The sequence below is a fragment of the Haliotis rufescens genome, unplaced genomic scaffold (assembly GCF_023055435.1).
Source record: "Haliotis rufescens isolate VD_foot unplaced genomic scaffold, xgHalRufe1.0.p SCAF_7, whole genome shotgun sequence".
In the NCBI taxonomy this organism is placed as follows: Eukaryota; Metazoa; Mollusca; class Gastropoda; order Lepetellida; family Haliotidae; genus Haliotis; species Haliotis rufescens.
Genome location: NW_025964361.1, coordinates 11,260,444 through 11,283,426, shown reverse-complemented (window position 1 = coordinate 11,283,426; position 22,983 = coordinate 11,260,444). Strand labels below are relative to the sequence as shown.

Here is a 22,983-nt window from a genome sequence, read left to right as displayed (position 1 = left end):
GCTCTACCACTAGACCACACACAGGCGGTGGGTTATCCCATATATGACAACAGTAGTCCACATTTAGCAGTATAAAAGACATAGTTTCCCATGTTTTCCCACTTCAACGATTGCCCTTGTTTTAGCCCCTTAATGCCGAGCGCCAGACAGGGTAACAACCAGTACCATCTTTTAAAGTATTTTGGTATGACGCGACCGGGGATCGAACTCCGCACTTTCCGCTGTCCGGGCGGACGCTCTACCACTAGACAACGGGGGCGGCCCATGTCGCGACATGTACATATCCTGACTACACTAGTCAAGGGATATTTATCAATTATTGACCACCATGAGGGTAGTATCATGTTTTATTAATCCAAGAAACTGATGTCGACCGAAGCCAACAATATTTCAATTTCATTAATAATTGAATCACACCAGAGTTGACCGGAAGTGACAGGAGATGCTGCTTCACAAGCTTTGAGTTACGCTCTCGCTGATTGGCTGAAAATATGTGTTTCCTTTGAGTCTATTGGGCAATACCACTTTCTCAACCAATGAAAATATAGATGTAATTTGTTAATGTAATACATCACGACATTACAACCAGTGTGGCACATTAAACGTGTTATAGTTTGTAACTTATCAAATTTCGGCGGCGTGACCAGTTTTGCATTGGAAACAGGGTAAATTGGGAGTTAAAAAAGGCACTTTAATGATTTCAACTAGTTTTTCTATTAGTAAAAACAACCTTTCTGTGTATATTATGCCATCTGAACCTTCAAATGTTTTGCCATTTTAGATGTGATAATCGAAATACTGTCAAACTAAATTTACTGGTGTACTGTAGGTCAAACGTATCACAATATAAATCATAAAGAATATATCACTGGGGGTTTTGCGCACAATAAACTGCATAATGATACATGAAAACACCGGAACATTGACAGTGGGTATGTTGGATTTGCGCCATTCCCGTTATCTCACGGCGTGTCAGCTCGATATGAGAGGAAACCCACAGTGATGCAGGTCTCGGGCGTTTACCACTTTGGTGAAACCCACGAGCACGGATATGGTGCTGACAAACCTAGAAATCGATATTCGAACCCACGATCATAGGTTTCTGGCGTGTCCAAGGGACGCAACTCTGCACAACGAGTACCACGCCAATATCAATATTACAGCTTGTATAACGTCCACATATCACGTTTTGTAAGGAGATTACGGTTTGGATTCTGGTTGTTTTGCGTTTAGGCCAAATACTTTCAGAGCGCAAATAACAAATCTTTACCCCTTTGATGGCACCACGAGCACGGTGCCGTAATTAGATCAAGGAAAGAGAGGGAGCGAATCATGTGTCATACGAGCAGCAGATCCTACAGGTCGTACCACGAATATAAGCATGGACCATAGTCAGATTTAGCAAGGCTCTTACCACTGATCTGAAAGATAGGACCCACGAAACATCACTCTGCTTTCGTATTTGTTATGTCACCGCTAATTATTATTTATCATTTATCATTAGTGAAAGAACAGGCCGTTTTGAAATTATCCTACCTTCAAACGCCACCTGGATGATAGGTCAGTTGACGCTCAGACTCCGATCTCTTACTTTATATATTTATCTGGTCATTGTGGGATCAACTTTCACCTTATCGCCTTGCTGTTGTGATTATTCCGTGCTTATTTACAAGTAATAACCCGTCTACATGTGTATGCGGTTACAAGTTTGTACAGATTTACGAGATCCCTACTGCTGTTTTTTTTATCTTTCTTTCCAAATATATTAACACGGTGCGCGGTGGGTCAGACAAAATTGTGGCGCTGATGAATGAGAGGAGCATATTTGTGTAGGCGAGGGTAGGGACACGGTTCTCGGCCGGAAGTGACATCACTTCGAGAGCTTCCGGAATATACATATACTATACAAGAAGCACTATGGGAAACATGGGGAATGTTGACAAAGTGTTATTATATTACCATACATGCGATATGTTAAGGATTGGGTTTGGTGAGTGACTGCATACATTGTGAAATAATATATATATATATTTATTAAATGAGTGTGTAACTATATACAAATATACAAGGGAATTTCTACCTTTTAAGACGGCGTGGCAGGTTCTGACAGCTATTTAACATATATATGATGGAGCTTGAAAAACCATTAAACCAATTTTGTTTGCATCCTGGCTCTCAGCGAATTATCAATCATTGTATTACAACAGGAAATTAATTTAACTTTAATAAAGAACGTATCACGTAAACATCCTCGACATACAAACACCTGGTCACCCATTCCTCATACTAAACTTCTCTCGTAAACTTTACACCTTTATTATCAATAAATCGGTCAAATTAAATGATTCTGTCCAGATAGCATCACAGGATGACGTTCCCAAGAACAGCTTCATCGCCATGGTAATCAGCACATAAGATGATCTGTAGTAGCTAGAATTTCATACACTGCTAATTTATATATTTTCTCGCGCGTATAAATGCAATATTGAAATCCTATTCTCATGGCGCAAATATATTATAAATGAAGCTATACGCAGTTTAGAATTTGTAAATATGTTAAAATAACCATCAGTGAAACGCTGTACATGTGTAATGCTACATTTTCTGTTCATGTAAACCTCACCAGGAAGACGTAACGTATGAATACCGCTCGATCTAAATAGGATCAACCAATATATGAACAGTAATTTAGATAAGGCGGGAAAAAGTTCTAAAGGCTCATATTCTTATTGTATCATATGAAATCGTGTATTGTCAGTGCCAGACAGCTTACGTTTAATTACGTACATATTCTTTTCCTATTCACTGCACAGTATCAGCGGAATCAACTGACAGCAAATATCGATCCAGTTTGAATACAATATCTAGCCAGGGGGACTACTGAAATATGACAAGGAAACGAAGGATACTGTTGTCTCTGACTACGAAGAGTTAAACAACATGTTTGCGCACACACATTCTCATGTAATTTAAATGTTTTGGAAATTACAAAACACGTGATTCCCTTCAGTAAAGTCAAACAAGACTGCTGTGGTTTGTTTGTTTGTTTATGTTTAACGCCGCACTCAGCAATATTCCAGCTATATCACGGCGGTCTGTCCCACCGGTGGCACCCGTCACAAACACATGCAAAGGCAAGTCAATTGTTCACCTAAAAAACATTGGAACATATGGTATAAGTCAAAATAGGGTATTACCTCTGACAAAATATTTGTCATTTATGCGTCAAATAAAAACTTTTTGTCTTATCAAACAACTGACCAGGAGTTTTATGACGCTCTTTGAAATCTTGATAGAAAGAGCATGCTCGCTCGTACCTCACGATGTAGACACCAAGGCTGGAGCTGCAGGAATATTGCAGGAATGTAGTAAAATAGGTTTACATTCAGATAGGAATCAAGACGTTGGTCAGTTTCAATGACTGCATGCTGACATTTCCAAACCCAATGCAATGGTTTACGTCTTTCAGTTTCAGTACTCGATCAGTCATCGTTTCAAACGTGTGATGTGATAGGTCGTCGGGAAATCATTAGCTTCTCAAAAATAGCTTACGGGGTGACAGCAGTTGGTAGGTAATGGTGATGCGCAGTTACTGCCAGGTCACACTGTCTGGTGAATTAATTTCTATATTACCATAGAAACGGAATGTTTTTAGTCACGATCTGAAGTGTTAACGTCATTTCATGGAGTTGTCTCTGTGCGCAATATGCAGCATACAATGACAATACTGACATAAAATGCACCGTTACTGATATTGCATACCTCTAACTGACTAGCAGACGTCACGACCCAATATAGGGCTATGGTTATAGCCAAGGAGCCTATTTTAGTATATAAGTATATCTTTGTATAGTCTCCCTATCATGATTAGTCGTCAGTGAGGTGGGTTTGACGCTGCTTGGAACATTATTTCAGTGAAGTAAGGGCGTATCAGCTTACTTAACTCCCGGGAAAAGAATGATTTGGGTTTTATATTGTTTAACGCCACACTCGGCAATATGCCAGCTTTATGATGGAGATCTGTAAATAAACGAGTCCGAACCAGACAATCCAGTGATTGACATTATGAACCTCGTTCTACGCAACTAAGTCAGTGAGTCTGAGCACCCGATCCCGTTAGCCGCCTTTTACGACAAGTATGGGTTGCTGGAGACCCGTTCTACCCAGGATCTTCATGGCTCCGCCTTTTACGACAAGCATTGGTTGCCGGAGACCTGTTCTACCCCGGATCTTCATGGCTCCGCCTTTTACGACAATCATGGGTTGCCGGAGACCTGTTCTAGCCCGGATCTTCATGGCTCCGCCTTTTACGACAATCATGGGTTGCCGGAGACCTGTTCTAGCCCGGATCTTCATGGCTCCGCCTTTTACGACAATCATGGGTTGCCGGAGACCTGTTCTAACCCAGATCTACATGGGACCTGTATTTGTTGTTGTGGTTTAACGTTGCGTTCATGATTATTGCACTTACAAAGCGACGTGTGCATGTGCATGTGCATGTGTGTGTGTGTGTGTGTGTGTGTGTGTGTGTGTGTGTGTGTGTGTGTGCGTGCGTGCGTGCGTGTGTGCGTGTGTGCGTGCGTGCGAGTGTGTCTGCTTGTACTAGTTCTGACTTGTGCTGGTTTTATAGTACTAGCCAACTAAAATACCATGTCACAGTTAACGTGGATATCCCACTCAGATACAGAAAACTGACAAGACCAGTCCTTGTTTTAGCCCCTTAATGCCGAGCGCCAGGCAGAGTAACAACAAGTACCATCTTTTAAGGTATTTTGGTATGACGCATTCAGGTAGGCACTAAACATGTTTATCTAGAAATGTGCATGAATTGGACGCCATATACAATCTATAGCAGCTGCAGGATAGAGAGTTTGGGGCAATGTTCGTATAAACACTTTGACACGTGTATGAAACAGAGAGATTACTACAAGTGGAGTTTCACCTGTCCCCTGAAGTAAAAATGAGCTTCACATTGCGCAGTTTGGATATATAGGAGTTAAACCCGGGAAATATGAGGTGTAGCGAGCGAACACTTTAACCATTTAGCCACTGAAGACATCCTATATCGCGATATCCTAGCGATTAAAACGTTCCATGATCACGCCGAAATGTCGGGATCTATTCACATCTTGGATACAGTGTAAAATCCCCTTTAGTGTCCCCCGTCATTGTACTTGTCATTGGAATATTGCAAAAATGTTTTTTTTTAGTTTAAAAAAACAAACCATGTTTTTCCCCTTTACATATTGCCCAAGGAATGCATGACTGAGATATATAACGGTAACTGTCATGAAGAAACTATTTTTTTTATTCCAGTTTGTTTGTTGCCATATTTTGTAGAGGTGGATACGTAACCCGAGTCATTAAAAGACACGTTACAGCTTCATCTTTAAGTCTCATAGGTAACTCTTTCTCCGTTCGTTTACATCAACTCCATCACATCGCTCAATTTCTACAAGAGTCGCGTCATTTTTGCTGCTGTGGCTTCAAGGAGGCTAAGATTAATTCCACATTTTCACTTCACCTGAAAACGAACTCCCTCGCTAAATCCTTACTTCTACTTAAAAACTAGTTCGGGCAAGTAATTTACACTTGACACACAAAGGTTGGTTTCGGAATTCTTATGGCTGGAAAATCATTTCTGTCTCATAAGACATCCACACGGGATCTCGCTCCAACCAATGAAAAGGACTCCTTCACAAAATATGCTAATTAAGGTAATCCAATCAACGAGCTCTTTGAAACAGAGCAACCAATGGGAAGCGTTCTTACAATTACATCTTAGGTTGATTAGCAAACCATGTGAGGCTTTCTGTAACCTCAAAACGCACCGGCCCCATTACCGGGGCTGAATAATTAGATTAAACCATCTGACAACAGAAGCGACAACCCCTTAAGATGTGTGTTGAAGCGTGTTAAATAGTGCGTGGGTAATTCAATACCGAGGTGGTTGGAGCGTTATGCCCCAATGTTAATTGGATTTGGATCTTAGAAATTTCATCACCAACCTGAGAAGCTGTTGAAATGGCGACAGGTATATGCTTGTGGTAACCGCAGAGAGAATTGTATATGGGCTTAACAGCGACGCCTGTTACCAACGATGTCGTAGGCAGTGACCGGGTTTTTTTGTCGTCTAGAAACAGAATGCGCTGGTGGATAACTAACCAGTTGGTGTTTTGTTTATGTGAGTGAGTTGGTTAAACGCTAGTCCTGCAACATGTCTGTGCAATATATTTATTTTATGGAAAAAAAACACAATCTAGAAACGTATACAAAAGCAAGTCTAGCCAGGTCTCGCTAGCTCTATTCCACAGCATCGGGCATTTTTATTTTATTTTTAGAGTCAAGAAGGGTATTGTGTAATATAAGATTTCATAGACTAAATGTTAGTCTAATTGAACGCCGCTTTGAACAGTATTCCAGTAACACCACGTCATGTCACCTTGATGTTGGGGGAAAGCCCGAAGTGATGGGTCTCAGACGTTTACCATTTTGGTGAAACCCACGAGTACGTTATGGTGCCGACAAACCCAGAAACATAATCGGGGCGAACCGGGATTCGAACCCACGTACCCGCGGTTAATCTCAACATGCATCTACTGGTATTATGAATCCATTTGGGCATCACAGTCCATATGATATGACCACGAAGTGAAACGCGTTGAACCCTCCCTTACTATGTACGGGAACTGTACGTATTGAAGTCATGTAGAACATAGTTGTCGTCAAGACATACATATTGCAATGCAAGCTTAATTCAGAACCGTAACCCCCTCCGTGGTGTAGTGGTTCTACCCCGACCGCGTCATACCAACATACCTTAAAAGATGGTAATTGTTGTTACCCTGCCTGGCGCTCGGCATTAAGGGGCTAAAAACAAGAACTGGTCGGCTTGGATTCACTATCCTGTGTCTGAGTGGGGTATTCATGTTAAACTGCGGCATGGTATCTCAGTTGGCTAGCACTATAAAATCGGCATTACTTCGGACTAGTACAAGCAGACATACACCGTGCATGCACGTCGCTATGTAAGTGCAATAATCTTGGACGCGACGATAAACCCTATTTCACCTCACCTCAGAACCTTAATCATTTTATACAGATTAACATATGTATCACTGGCATGTGGCCTATTAGGTGATTGAATAAAGATTGGTTGTTTGACATTCAGGTTCACGGATTGTTCAGTCATCAAGGGGGTCGCAATTTGCTTTCAGAGCTGCGTCACAGGTGGTGGGATAGCCTAGTGGTTAAAGCGTTCGCTCCTCACGAATCCCCACATGGGTACAATGTAAGACCAATTCTGGTTTCCCCACCAGCTGGAATATTGCTAAAACGCGGCGTAGAACCATACTCCCTAAGGGTACGAGAAACCTGACCATTAATACAACTGCACCTTTTCGTGGCAAGACGGTAAAAATCCGGACATCATTGCTTCCGGACATTCCGTATTAAAGATTTGATCACTCAGTCAACACCCCCACCGTCACTGAGCCACCGTAATCCCAGAACAAACCATATCAATCCGAATCAGTTGAAAGCAACCCCGTTTTATCAATGACCAATTCATGCCGATAATTGGACGGGACAAGCATGCCACTAATTACTCGATTCAAAAGAAAGAACCTAGTGTTGAGTTTTACCGGTGACTCGGGGATTATTACCTTCCTTGCCTTGACACAGACGCATTGTAGAACTGTAGCTAATTGGCACGAGGTAATCATGAATAATTAGAGGCAACTTAAATTAAACGCATTTACCTTTAAAAATTCTCTTTGCTCTTTAAGCATGTTACAATTTAGTTTCAAGATATAGACCCGTAAAGATCCGGGGGAGAATAGGTCTTCAGCAACCCATGCTTGCCGTAAAAGGCGACTATGCTTGTTGTAAGAGGCGACTAACGGGTCGAGAGGTCAGGCTCGATGACTTGGTTGATGCATGTCATTGTATCCCAATTGCGCGGATCGATGCTCATGACACCAATCACTGGATTGTCTGGTCCAGACTCGATTATTTACAGACCGCCGTCATATAGCTGAAATATTGCTGAGTGCGGCCCTAAACAACAAACACACAAACAAAGTTTCAAGATATAAGACATTATATACTTGTTTAAGTTTGGAAATGTTAAAATAGCGCTTCTCACTTCCACGTCCCTACCGTTTCCTTTTGTATACGACATATAATATTAAAGGTTTATTTGCTTTATTAGGTTACGAGGTACAACATGATTATATTACTACATATAAGCATGGTTAAACTGTATGTGTTTTATCTTTTCTTATTTCTAGCATTAACCCGATGCGAAACAAATGGTATTTTATTTATTTATTATATAATAACATGAATGTATTTGAAGATGGAACACGTGCTCATGCAGCAAAAATACTCGAATCCTATATTCTACACAAGGATTTGATCAGAATTATGTGTAAATTTAGATGCTCTTCCCACCACTTGAATATTCAAAAAATTACGACCCTCAAATGATTTTAATTCCTCAAATGTATCAGAAAGTTTATTTGAAAACTGTGATTTGGCAGTTAAAGAAGATGAGTATCATTTTTTATTGGTATGCCCGGCATACAGAAATAGTCGCCAACAATTTATTCCATCATAGTTTCATAAATTTCCTTCAGAGGATAAGTTTAAATTGTTAATGGCAATTAGTGATGTACATGTACAAAAAAAGAATTGCTCTGTTCCTTAAGAGGAATTAAATTTCTTTATAGTCTGAAACTGAACAAACAAATCATTGTATGACATTTTGTTCCCCGCATGCATGCATGTTGTAATTGGATGAAATTTCACATTTGTTCTATAAAATATGAATGGATCTTTTGTACTGTAGGCCATGAGGCCCATTGTACAGAATTAAACACTTCGAGTTACTATCAATTCCACACCAGACTTTCTAAAACAGTGGAACCTCGTGTGTCGAACTCTCGAGGTCCTGGAAAAAGTTCGCATTATCCGGGTTCGAGATATATACACATATATACTCAGACTTACCTGTAGAAGCGTCTGCTGGAATTGGCAGGAATAACCGACTTATAACAAACCGGATCTTAAATACACGTCTCTCTGGCCGAGTCCACTCGACAGTATAGGGTGGGGTAAAGACAAATAACGATTATAACGTACGTTTTTCAAAACACCCCTGTAATTCTATAATAACCTGCTCCGGTTCAGTTACCGGTGCTTATAGCCTATGTCGGTTAGTGAAGTGGATAACTGTATGCATGCTTAACTCTGTGATTGCGGGTTTGAAAAGGGGGATTATTAAATGAATTAGTCCACACTACAAAACCAAGGCAACCAAACAAGACTGGTCAGTCAGATTTGCAACAAGAGGGAAAAGTAAACAGACCACTCATCGGTGTAGATTGATGTCATGATTTTTTCGATAATATCATCTAATTACTGCAGGTATTAGCAACTACTTGGCGGCAATCACCGCTCAATTATGCCGCACAAAGAGCTGCTGATACAGGTAATATTTACCAACCTTGCCTCCGCGCGTTAAGGGTTGTCATAAACACGCATGTAATCAGTTTAGACAATGTGACGTTAAGCCAGGCGGTCATACTTATTGGTTACCTAGCAACGTATTACAATCAGCATAGGAAGACGATATGTCACTACAAAATACCGTATTCGACGTAATAAGCGCCCACGGCGATATTTGCTAATATATTGGCTAGTGAACAATCCCAATTAGCACCCCTTCCGATTGATCAATGTACACATGACTCGTGTGTATTATGCACCCTTAATTATGGGCAATTAAATTCTAATAATATTCTAATAAGAGCCCATTATTTCTAATTTTGAGTGCGCCCTGGGCGTTTATTGTGGCGAATACGGTATAACATGCTTCTCTTTCCCTGTTTGCAGTTTGAATACCATTGCCCGTCTCGCTAAACACGAGGTTTTATTTCACTTGGACACGTTGACCATCGGCGTCTGTTCTGTCAGTGGGCATTGACTTGTTTCGATAAAGCATAAATAAACATAAAGTATTAGATTATAAAACAAAGATATTGTTCCACCTTGCAAAAGCCTCAAGTACTGAATCTGAACCCTAGCTGACCCGCTCTAGTCAATAGCATACGTTGTTTGTGGTAGTGTACGTCGCGATATGGCTGAAAAATTGCTGATGTGACGTTAAACTTTAACTCTCTCACTCGCTGACTGCCCGCTAGCCAAATGCCAGTGACTATTAATTTGGACTAAGGGCATGTTGTTGAAAATTATAGTCAATACATATTTATTTCTACGAATCATCAAGTCAGTTTAAGTGTTATTTAACGTCAAGTCTGTTATTATTTTGTTTTCATTTCGCATTTTATCGAAAACTGGGTGCTTGATCATAACTGATATAGACATGTGCATGCGACCCTTAAAGATCCGGGGTAGAATGGGTCTTCAGCAACCCATGGTTGTCGTAAAAGGCGACTATGCTTGTCGTAAGAGGCGACGAACAGGTCGAGTGGTCAGGCTCGATGACTTGGTTGATGCATGTCATCGTATCCCAATTACGTGGATCGATACTCATGATATCAATTACTGAATTGTCTGGTCCAGACTCGATTATTTACAGACCGCCGTCATATAGCTGAAATATTGCTGAGTGCGGCGTTAAACAACAAACAAACAAACATGTGCATGCGTTATTAGCGGTGCGTGTGAAAGTCGAAGAACCACCACAAACGTCAGACAAACGTATAGCACCAAGCCGTCAAGCTGTTTCAGCGCTTCACCGCTGTTCAGCCTAATGGTCTTAAAACGCACAACATACATTTAGGTTAAAACAAAGTATGTTGGCTGTAGCCACAAAGTAGGGCTAGTAAAATATTATGAAGGCTTGCAACATCTTTCGTCAACAGCCCTCCTTGCCAGTGAACTTTGTAAACTAATTCCTGTGCTGTGGTATAACATGCATATCGCCACAATGATTACAGGGTATGACTCAGAAAATACCGGCAAATAATAGGGTATTAAACCCTAAAGAATTGTTCGCTAGATATGAACAAAATGTGTTGCAAACACTTAATTGTTCGGCTCAGACACAGTATACTGACCCCGAGCCGACCATGCCTTTATGCCGAGCACCAAGCAGGGTAACAACAAGTGCCATCTTTTGGTATGACGGGGATCGAGCCACTGACTTACTTCTGCTTTCCGGACAGACACTTCTAGCCACTAGACCACGAAGGAGGTCTAATAATTTTGCCATAGAGTTTAGACAGTAGAGTTACGATCGGATCCGATCCACAAAGCGTTCGCAGTGTTACGACCTGTCGTAATTCTATAGTTTGCCATTGGCATACAGTGTCCTATCGCTACATGTTTTATATGATTCACTCTTTACTATCAATGCCTCTTACAGTTTTCAAAATTTAGAAGAGTAAGTATTTTTCAAATAAATCCACCGTTCCATTCTTGTCATTTGCGCATAAAGTCACCGTTGAACGATTTCGGATGAGCAATGCTTGATAAATCTTCCAAATTCAGTTTAATACTGTCAATATTCAAATGACACTATTTCCCGAACAACCAATTGCTGTAGTCTCAAATGTTTGCAGCAAAGACGTAAAAAGATCTATAGATATAAAAACGTTTTTGTTGCCATCTTCCAGAGGCAAGCGTGTCCACTAGCCTATATCAAAACTTGCTATCATCACAAATCTCTGTTGGCACCTGTGCCTATTTGAAATGACTTCTGAAGGACTTACAATCTTATTACAATCAGATCTTAGTTCTCGCTACCGCTAAACAAAGATCTGAGGACATCCCATTAGGGGTCACATCATAACGACCTTACATCTGACCAATCAGAGCGTCGCTTACCAGATCATGAAAGTGACAGTCGGAATGTGATTTCTAATCATGCAACCTCGAAAACTTTAACACGTGGCATTCTGATCGATAGTTCGATCGAATCCATACAATCAAGACTATCTATTAGCCATTCCAGAATGTTCTTTTGTTGCAAATTTTTGATCGAGAATTTGTCAAAATATTTTTCGAAGCGTAGTCGCCAATTTGAAATTAGTGCCGTAAAGCACGAGAAAGCTGCCCTCTGATTGGCTAATGTCGACTTCTTGTCAGTCATTCAATTGGTCGGTCAAAGTTCGCACGTGACCCGTGTCCTCCGATCTTTGTTTGGCGGTAGAGAGAACTAAGATCTGATTTTAATGAGATTGGAAGGCCTTATAACGCGTAATCCAAAAGGAAAAAAACCAAACCAACAATTGAAAAGCTGGCGACAACTAAGCTTACAACAGTATTCTATAAAATTGCACCAATAGCAATATCACAAAGGATAAAATATGTCTTAAACCTCCTAATTAACGAGGAGCAAAAAAGATTTATGGCTGGAAGATACATGGTAAAATACCAAGACACATACATGATCTACTGGAATATACCGATACCGATCAGATACTACGTTTATTATTACTTGTAGATATATATATATATACAAAATATGTTGTGATAAGCAGCAGATTTACATTAACCTGAGTGTTATTTGTTATTCTAACGGTACATCTGTAGGCTTCACCCAATTATATGTATGCTACTTGTCATCCATTACTGTTATTGTTAATGTAAATCTCCTGCTTTTAACAACATATCAGGAAAATATGCCTCTCATCACTTGGTTGTAATCAGCCCTGGGCGACTCACGTTACACCAGTTCATAGGAACTGAAACTGTAATATGCCCCTTAATTTGGAAAATTTGAATATCCATCATAACAATGTTTAAACCATGAAATGACCACGTTGTGTGTAAATGATGTCCTCACACGAACGTTAATTAATATTTATCGGTGATCGTTAGATTCGTTGAAGCAGAATTTGCTATATGTCCTTTTTCATAAGTTGGTCAACCGATCCTGACGTCATTCTGATGGCCTAGAAGGTCGCCTCTAAGACAGCTGAACAGATTTTGAGAGACGCATCCATTTGGGAATGAGAGAGTGAGCATGGTTTTACGCCGCTTTTAGCAATATTCAAGCACCAGAAACACCGGACACCAGAAATGGGCTTCACACATTGTACCCATATGGGGAATTGAACCCGGGTCTTCGGTGTGACGAGCGAACGCTTTAACCACTAGGCTACCCGACCGTAAAAGATCTTGTATCATGAAATGGCAAATTTCACGACTCTTTATCTAACTGAAGAAGTGACTGTGGTTCTAACAACTTTAATAGACCCACATCATAAATGGGCCTGGCCGTATTGTCCGGAGAGTAATTATTGACCGCTGCCCACCTGACGACTGGTGTACGCGCCTAATGACACTGGGCACCATGTTTAATCTCTCTTCATTACATGATTAGGGTCAGCCCCTGCGTAAGTAGTGGTCTAATCGTCTATACTAATTGTCCTTTGTGACTTTACTTATTCCTCGAATCTGTAATCTCAGGCGTACTTTACCATAATGCTCATTTGGAGGGTTACCGAAGGGGGTTGTTCAGTTCCCCGTTGGCAAGGCAACCAGGTTATATTTAAAGCTTTCAAATATATATTTACTGTTATAACTGTCTGGCAAAAGAAAGTATACACTTGAAAACCGGATCTTACTAAAACATTACAAACGTTATATACTGTTACTAGGCTGAAAACAGTCGCTGAAACACTGCAGGCCCCATAACTATAATACCCGTATCAAATACATCCCCATCGAATGCTAGTAACCATTTTATGTTTAGCCAGTATCAAACATGGGTGTATACTTTCTTTTGCCCGGAAGTGTAGTTGTGTTTGCTACATTGCTAGTTTTTCTGTTACATTGAAATAGGAACATGGTTCTGCAAAGGACCCATTCAATAAATATGCATACATAAATATAACCTGTAGGGCTTTATCCTGCGAAACTAGGCAATTCGACAGCGGCATCTTTAAAATGCTTGTCCATAGGATAGGCCTGCCATCAGTTATTGCAGACAGTAGTCGAGCTTCCCCATGACCCAAACGCTAAAGTTATCGTTCTGTATCAATACTTCAGTGTGAAAAACTGAGTTTTCCGAAGTTTAGAAAAGTGATATTTTTTTCATTGCAGTGAACATAACACATGATATTTCACTGCTGTGAACATGACACTATTATCATACAAGAGTTATCTCAACTCAAATTATCTCCCTTTATCGTGGGTGTCTAGCCCGTACACAAACTGTTGACTGCCTTTTAACGTTAGTTCCACACTGACAGGGCAACATAATGACACCTCGTCATTTATGCAGTTAATATCGCTTCATGCTGTTTGTTATTCTCTTGAAAATATTTCGTTATAAACTGTAAACTTCTCATTTAACTCGTCAATCGAGACTGTTCGTTTCGCAAAGCGCCATTATTGTTACTTGACCAGCGTGTATTCTTTCGCTTCCAACAGCGGTCTCGTAGTTTTCAGGAAAATGTTTTGTTGAAGTGATTTTGTATATGATCATAACTACATGTATGATAAAGAATTTTCGTGACCCTTAATACTGGTTACTTTTGTTTATATTTTTTAAGATTATGCAAACACGAAACTAATTTTTAATCGCAAATACAATACCTTTCAAGGTTTTACATTTGTTATGAAATAATTTAATTTTTCCCGTAGACAACTACACAAAAAGTATATAATAAATATAGGATATTCCGTGTGCGTTGTGGGGGCAGTCGGGTGGCCCAGTCGTCAAAGGCGTCGCGATTCGCTGTACAGAGTTGCGTCCCTTTGGGCATGCCAGAAACCTATGATTGTGGGTTCGAATCCCGGTTCGCCCCGATTATATTTCTAGGTTTGTCAGCACCATACCCGTGCTCGTGGGTTTTACCGAAGTGGTAAACGTCTAAGACCTGCATCACTTCGGGTTTTCCTCCCACATTAAGCTGACACGCCGTGATATAACTGGAATATTGTTAAAAGCGGTGTTAAACCCAACTCACTCACTCACTCACTCACTCACTCACCCATGTGCGTTGTAACGTCATTTGGTATGACAACGGCGGGGATCGAACCCTTGACCTCCTGCTCTCCGGTCAGACGCTCTATCCATTTGCTGTCCATTTGCATGGCTGATGTTATCTTCTCAGATTCGTGGATCGTTGCTTATATGACAGTTAGCTGTTATGTTGTTGTTGTTTTTTTGTTGTTGTTTAACGCCGCACTCATCAATATTCCACCTATAATGACGGCGGTCTGTAAATTATCGAGTTTGGACCAGACAATCCAGTGATTGATATCATGAGAATCGAATCCTCGCAATTGGGATACGATGACATGTATCAACCAAGTCAGCGAGCCTGACCACCCGATCCCGTTAGTCACCTCTTACGACAAGCACAGTCGCCTTTTACGGCAAGCATGGGTTGCTGAAGACCTATTCTAACCCGAATCGCGCGTCACTTTGAAAGCCGGAAGTGGTTCAGATCTCAGACGTTTACCAAGAGCACGGACATGGTGCGGACAAACCTGAAAACATACAGATTATGATGGCGAAGACTGGATTCTGGCACATCTAAGGGACACAACTCTACACAGCCAATTGTTGCCATAGACGTCTGGGCAATTCCGCGACCCTGTCATGGGTGGATGTACCCTCTGTTAGTTTATGTACCCCGAGCCTCGAGGGTAATACACCTGTATCTCCCGAGGGACAACGAATCTATCTTACCACCCACCTAATTATATTGCAGCTATGTCTTATGCATGTATGCTTTGGTCCGAGTCGGTCAGAGTACCACAGTTAGGCTTTTATCCAATTCCTTCATCAGCAGACGACAGAAAACAAATTAGAGTTATTCCCCTTTAGATCTATATTATTCGGTAATATGCGTCAAACATAATTAATTCGAGATACAAAATTGAGGTTGGTTTGCTGCAAATATAATGCGAACAGTTCGGCAATTCGAGCGGGGAACATGCGAAATGTACCTTACATGTTAGCGGAGTACGTTGAAAATAATAGAATGGGTCTCAGCCAATCAGAATCCGACATTCACGTGTAAAGTAAGATAAACTGCTTGTATTTTGATAGGCTTTCAACACGTACTTCTGACAGTTTTCTTTCTAACATTGCACGAAGGATGTTATTTGAATAGTTTCTGTGAGACTGTAAACTATTACACATTTTTTCAACTCCAATAAACAGGAATATTTGTGTTGTAGTTTTGTTGATATAATCAACATAAACAATCCAGATCTGTTATGTTAACTGGTACTGTTCGAGTCTGCCAGTACATGTGCTCATTTAGATTCGGCCAAACATCACTCAAATGAAGCTGTGTTAGTGATTTTCTGTCCCTGTTTTCGATCACTGTCTCAAATGCAAAATATTTGGCTATGCTGTAACCCCATGTGGATCTTGTTTTGAAACATCGTCATACACAGCGTCTCGTTAGGTGGCTCTCTTCACGCACTGGGGGGCATGGTAGAACAGCGGTTTTCTTTTCACAAACTCAACATTGCCCGTTTAGGAACTGAACAATGAAACGTGATGAAGTAACCATATTGGAACCATTAGGGCCTTGCAGGAATTACACCGACCTATAATCCGCGTCACAGTTAAACATCAGTATTTAATCATGAAATTATTCAGAACCTCTAAGTCATCGGTTGATCGTATATATATTCCTAAAACATATGCACATTTCTGTCTCATTAAAACATCATAGATCATAGACTACACAATGAAAGGCGACAAATTCAGTAAGGGTCCAAACTGGCGCTCGGCATAAGAGAATAAAACAAGGACTGTATAAACAGTATACTGAAACTGAGCGGGATACCCATGTTAGACTGAGGCATGGTATCTCAGTGGGCTGGCACCATATACTAGTAACCGGTAAGTAGACACAGGCGCATGCGCGCGCGCACGTGCATGCACGTCGCTATAAGATCAATAATCTTGATCACGACCTTAAACCCCATTTCACCTCACCTCTTAAGTTGAAACCCTCATAGAATTTTTCTCTTCCATCTTGTTTGAGCACTTTGGTTATTTGGTTATTGACGCAGATATACACATGCGAATATACTATATCCGCAAATTATGATAATGAAAGTGGTCGCTGAAATGGGAGACTGAATCCTCGATCTTTGCCCATCAAGACGAAGAGTAAATACCCATATTATATTGCTGTAAGCGTATCACGGCGGAAATGTGAAATAAGGAAGTTTATAAGCATGATGTTGAAAAAATGACTGACACAGGATATGTTCATGAAACAGGATATCAAGCTGACAGGTTTTGCATTTCAATGCTGGTCAAGTCAACTGTAATTTGAAGCGAGTTTGTGGTGTCATCATGTCTCCATGTAGTACTCTTCTACATGGAGTGAAAAGGTCGCTCCCCTGACGATCGCGAGTATACGAGGGTACGAATTGTGTAAGCCACAAGACTTGTACAGAATGATATACACTGCATCTGGATATTTAATCCTACTGTAAACATTCAAAACATTTATATATTTTTTCAATACGCTGAATTAATTTTAACTCTAGTGCTGTTGGTTTTGAATTCCAATTTGACGAATCCAAAAGTAAGAGCCATCTTGGTTTAAGAGAGAATATAAGAGTTTTGGTTATTCTTGGGAGCGTCTTTTTTCTCCTGGACATGTTGGTAGTGGGTGTCTTGTTTATTGTTCAACGCCGCACTCAGCAATATATCCAGCTATGTGTCGGCGGTCTGTAAATATTTGAATCTGGACCAGACAATCCACTGATTGACATCACGAGCATCCATCTTCGCAATTTGGATACGATGACATGCATGAACCAAGTCAGAGAGCCTGACCACCCGATCCAGCTGGTCGCCTCTTACGACAAGCATAGTCGCCTTTTACGGGTTGCTGAAGACCTATTCTACCCCGGATCTTCGCGGAGGTTTTACAAGCCATCATCGTTCTTGGTGAGAACTATTTTTGTTGTTTGAAGAACTCTTCATAGGTTGCTGAAGACCAATTCTAACCCGGATTTCACGGGGTGGGTATTGAGTGAATTGAGGTTTCGCCTTTTTAAATTAATGTATCTTTAGATCTCTGTCTCGTATGCGCCTGGTTCTGTTCACGCATACGTTCTGCACTGCACTCAATACACTTTAGCCCTGCCCTACAGCGTTTTCCCTCTGACATTAACCATTCGGTAACTCGGGGAAATCCAAGAACCCTTCCTCTCGCCTTACACATTTATGTAGAAACGTCCATGCCAGACTTGAATATTAACATATTGATAGAAACAGGTTCACAGACAACCAAGGTATCGTGGTCTCAACACTTCCTTCTGAAAGCCTAACTGTCGGACAGTTAATTACCTTTACACTATACATATACTGTTTCGCTTGTCAGAAAACCCTTTTGATAAAAGTGCAGCTTAAGGCCGGTGCCACTGGCGACCAATATATGTTTTTGATAACAAATCTGATGCCATACTTTTGCACTGGCTTGACACTGCAAGGTTGACATAGTCTAAATCTTCTCGACCATCATATTCAACATTGTTATAGAGATACAATAATGATCTTACCTGATGTGTGTACACCTCTGCTGGTATCACAGAAGTGCTACCGCCGCTCTAGCGTTGAGCAAAGTGGCCTAGCTTACAGCGCGAGATGGAGCCACGTGCGTCGATGCGCGTTCTGATTACCCGGATGTAAAGTAAGTGAGGATCGCGTGAACTGAAAAGACAAATTTTGGACGTGGGCCAAGGGAATTAGAGCCTCTCGTATGTCAAATTTCTAGGACTCGGCACTGAATAACTGCAGCTGAGTTTTTCGTCCTGTGTCGGTAACGGCTATTGTGACGTAGAATACTGCCAGATAGTTTGTGACGCCTTAAAGTCTACCCGAGTTACCATAATGTGTTTCAATTATCTATATGACAATAAAGGCAAGCGAGATACTACGAACGTCATCAACATATTTTTATTTTTCATAAAGCCTTGTTGTGGTTTTCAGACCACCAGAAGGAATGCTGTTCAGGTATGCGCCAGTCTTGCCTTGTACTGATTACCCTAAAGACTTTACAGAAGTGGAACAAGGCATCTGTAATATCCAACACTTTAACTACCCAAAATAAATCCTTCCCATATGCAGACTTTCTTTGATTTAGTGGCGCAACGTATAAGATTGACGTTGTTCCTACTTTGAGAATATTCTATTTATTTGCATGTTGTGTAAATCGGGTTTAACGGCGCGTTCAAGATTATTGCACTTATATAGCGACGTGCATTCACATGTCTGTTTGTGTGTGTGTGTGTGTAATGATCCGGACCAATGTGGGTTTTATAGTGCTAACCCGCTGCAGTTTAACATGCACAACTCAGACACAGTATACAACACGTACCGCTGTAACGTCAGACACAGTATACAACACGTACCGCTGTAACGTCAGACACAGTATACAACACGTACCGCTGTAACGTCAGACACAGTATACAACACGTACCGCTGTAACGTCAGACACAGTATACAACACGTACCGCTGTAACGTCAGACACAGTATACAACACGTACCGCTGTAACGTCGGACACAGTATACATCACGTACCGCTGTAACGTCGGACACAGTATACAACACGTACCGCTGTAACGTCGGACACAGTATACAACACGTACCGCTGTAACGTCAGACACAGTATACAACACGTACCGCTGTAACGTCGGACACAGTATACAACACGTACCGCTGTAACGTCGGACACAGTATACAACACGTACCGCTGTAACGTCGGACACAGTATACAACACGTACCGCTGTAACGTCAGACACAGTATACAACACGTACCGCTGTAACGTCAGACACAGTATACAACACGTACCGCTGTAACGTCAGACACAGTATACAACACGTACCGCTGTAACGTCGGACACAGTATACAACACGTACCGCTGTAACGTCAGACACAGTATACAACACGTACCGCTGTAACGTCAGACACAGTATACAACACGTACCGCTGTAACGTCAGACACAGTATACAACACGTACCGCTGTAACGTCAGACACAGTATAACGTCATTTGGTATGACGACGGCGCTGGTCGAACCTGTGACCTTCCGCTCTCCGGTCAGACGCTTTATCCACCGAGGCTGTCCATTTGCATGGCTGATGGTATCTTTTCGGATCCGTTGATCGTTGCTTCTAGGGGCACGGGTGGGCCAGTCGTCTGAGGCGCCGCCATTCGCTGTGCAGAGTTGCGTCATTTGGGCACGCCAGAAACCTATCATTGTGGGTTCGAATCCCGTTCAGCCCGAATATGTTTCTAGGTTTGTCAGCACCAGGCCCGTGCTTGTGAGTTTCACCGAAGTGGTAAACGTCTGAGACCTGCATCACTTCGGGCGTTCCTCTCACGTCAAGATGACACGATATAAGATATAAGTTGAATACCCTTGAAAGCGACGTTAAACACAACTTACCCACCAACTCACCGACCCACCCACCCAACCACCCACCCACGCACTCACTCAGTCACTCACTCACTCACTCACTCACTCACTCACTCACTCACTGTTCAAATACTGTGCACTTACCCTATCCAAATATTTTCAAGGCGTCATTCTTTCGCCCCTCATGGAGCTTGAACGCCGTGATATAAATGAAATACTGTTGGAAGCGGCGTTTAACCTACCTCACGAACATACAGTGAACAATCGTCATATGGGATAGTTTAGGTGCTAAAGCATTGGCTCGTAATACAGAAAATCATCAACATTAGAACAGACATGCCAACCCACTCACTCACCTACTCCTTCACGGCCTCATTGCTAATCCCATCCTACCTTAACCTACCTAGCATCCGAGCCAACAGCCCCCTCCCTCAGTGATAAGAGCCAGAATCTTTCCACGAGATGCTTCCACGTCATGTTGATGTGTTTTCAAGAAGGGCTGCCGCACACATTCTATATCATCAGCATCTCCGGGGATTTTAATTATTTTGAATATTTCATTTTATGCCAGTTCTGGCTCCTTGCGTCTACCCTGGGAGGTACCTAGAACGTACGCGATAGACATTAGGTATGTTTAAATACAAAACTCTTAAGAAGAAACTTAGCTCTGTTCAACCTCTATTTATACGTGCGGTGCTTTTCTCACTTAAATCGTATGTATTAGGATATCATTATTGCAGAATTATGTTCACATACGTTCCTAACAGTAATCGTTCGGAATATGGGGTTTCCTGACAAAAAAACCGGGTCCAGCCTAACAGGGTTTCCGTGGTCCAGTATAACAGGGTGTCCGGAAAAATGGCGTCCAGTCTTGCTGGGTTTTCGGACAAACGGGGTCCAGCCCAATATGGTTACGGATTGACGAGGTCCAGCCTAGAAGGGTTTCCGGACCAACGAGGTGCAGCCTAACAAGGTTTCCGGACAAACAGGGTCCAGAATAACAAGGTTTCCGGACAAACGGGGTGCAGCCTAAAAGAGTTACCGGACAAACATGGTCCAGTATAACAAGGTTTCCGATCTAACGGGGTCCAGACTAACAGGGGCTTCCCTGTATAAATATATATATACAAATAAACATTTCTGAATTATGAAAAGTCAATACTAGTTACGTTCATTTAATAAAGAATAATTTGTAAGCATCAAGTATTAGTCACCATATCAGATCCATGTGGCTTTGTTCCGTCACGAAATCAAAGCGAAGCCGAGTTCCGATATGACTACCACCTGGCCATGTCCAGTCTCGGGCGTCTACTGCTTATGGCGCCTTGTTTTCCAATATGGGCTATTTTTCTGGAAACACGTCATCGGTTTCAATAAGGTTGTTCAGTTTGTTAACGTCGTTCTGAAACACATTGTTTTGCATCTGAAGAGCGAGGTATAAAATGACTATCACGTGCTGCTACAAGTGAGAAATCCAATATGGCCGTCATTCGCCATCTTTTAATAAAACCCAGCTGTCATTTATTTGTTAAGTGTCCTTGTTACAGTAAAACCTCGTTAGCTCGAACTTCATAAATTCAATCTACCATTAAGACGATGTGATATCATGATTCCGGTAGAATACCCGACGGTACCATGTTCTTGTTTCATCTCTCTGCTTGTCTCGAACATTTGACAACCCGACACAGTTCCCTTAGTCCCGAGGAGTTAAATATTACATAGTGTATATGTTTTCAGTGAGTGAGTGAGTATGGTTTTACGCCGCTTTTAGCAAAATTCCAGCAATATCACGGCGGGGGACACCAGAAATGGGTTTCACACATTGTACCCATGTCGGGAATCGAACCCGGGTCTTCGGCGTGACGTGCTTACGCCTTAACCCCTAGGCTACCCGACCGCCCCGTATATGTTTTCAAAACATCAGGGGGCACGGGTGGCCCAGTCGTCTGAGGCGCCGCGATTCGCCGTGCAAAGTTGTGTCCCTTGGGCACGCCTGAAACCTCTGTTTGTGGGTTCGAATCCCGGTTCGCCCCGATCATGTTTCTAGGTTTGTCAGCACCATACCCGTGCTCGTGGGTTTCACCGAAGTGGTAAACGTCTGAGACCTGCATCACTTCGGGCATTCCTCCCACATTAAGCTGAAACGCCGCGATATCACTGGAAAACTGTTAAAAGCGGCGTTAAAACCAAAACTCACTCACTCAAACCATCAGACTAATGCATAATGCGTCATTGCTGTAACCCGTGATCTGATTGGCTGATCTGAGGTATATCCCTTCATTCATCATCTTGACCATATTGGACAAGCCTTGATCTGCATACGAAAACTCGGACTTTAAATACCCAAACTAGTGATAAGTAGTGACCCCATATTTGACGAGATTTACAAACATTAGCATTAACGTTACTAGGGTGAAAACAGTCGCCGAAACTCAGCAAACCTGAGGACAAAAACTATGACACCCGTATGAAATACATCTCCATCGAATAACAATTTCTTGTTTGTTTTACTTCTGTGTGCTGAAGTAGATAGATAGCTTACTTTGAAATGTGTTTACTATATGAGGGCAAGTTATCGAACAGAAAGGAGGAAGGAAAA

General features: G+C 41.6%; 1 protein-coding gene across 1 annotated transcript in view; it reads right to left on the bottom strand.

Annotated features, from left to right (window-relative positions):
• LOC124114830 (allene oxide synthase-lipoxygenase protein-like) overlaps nucleotides 1-18,738 on the bottom strand; it is an 87,894-nt gene extending 69,156 nt beyond the window's left edge. The window contains exon 1 of the mRNA XM_046475612.2: nucleotides 18,523-18,738. The gene's annotated coding sequence lies outside the window, so the exon portion shown is untranslated. The remainder of the gene's footprint in view (nucleotides 1-18,522) is intronic.
• Nucleotides 18,739-22,983: the final 4,245 nt, after the last annotated feature.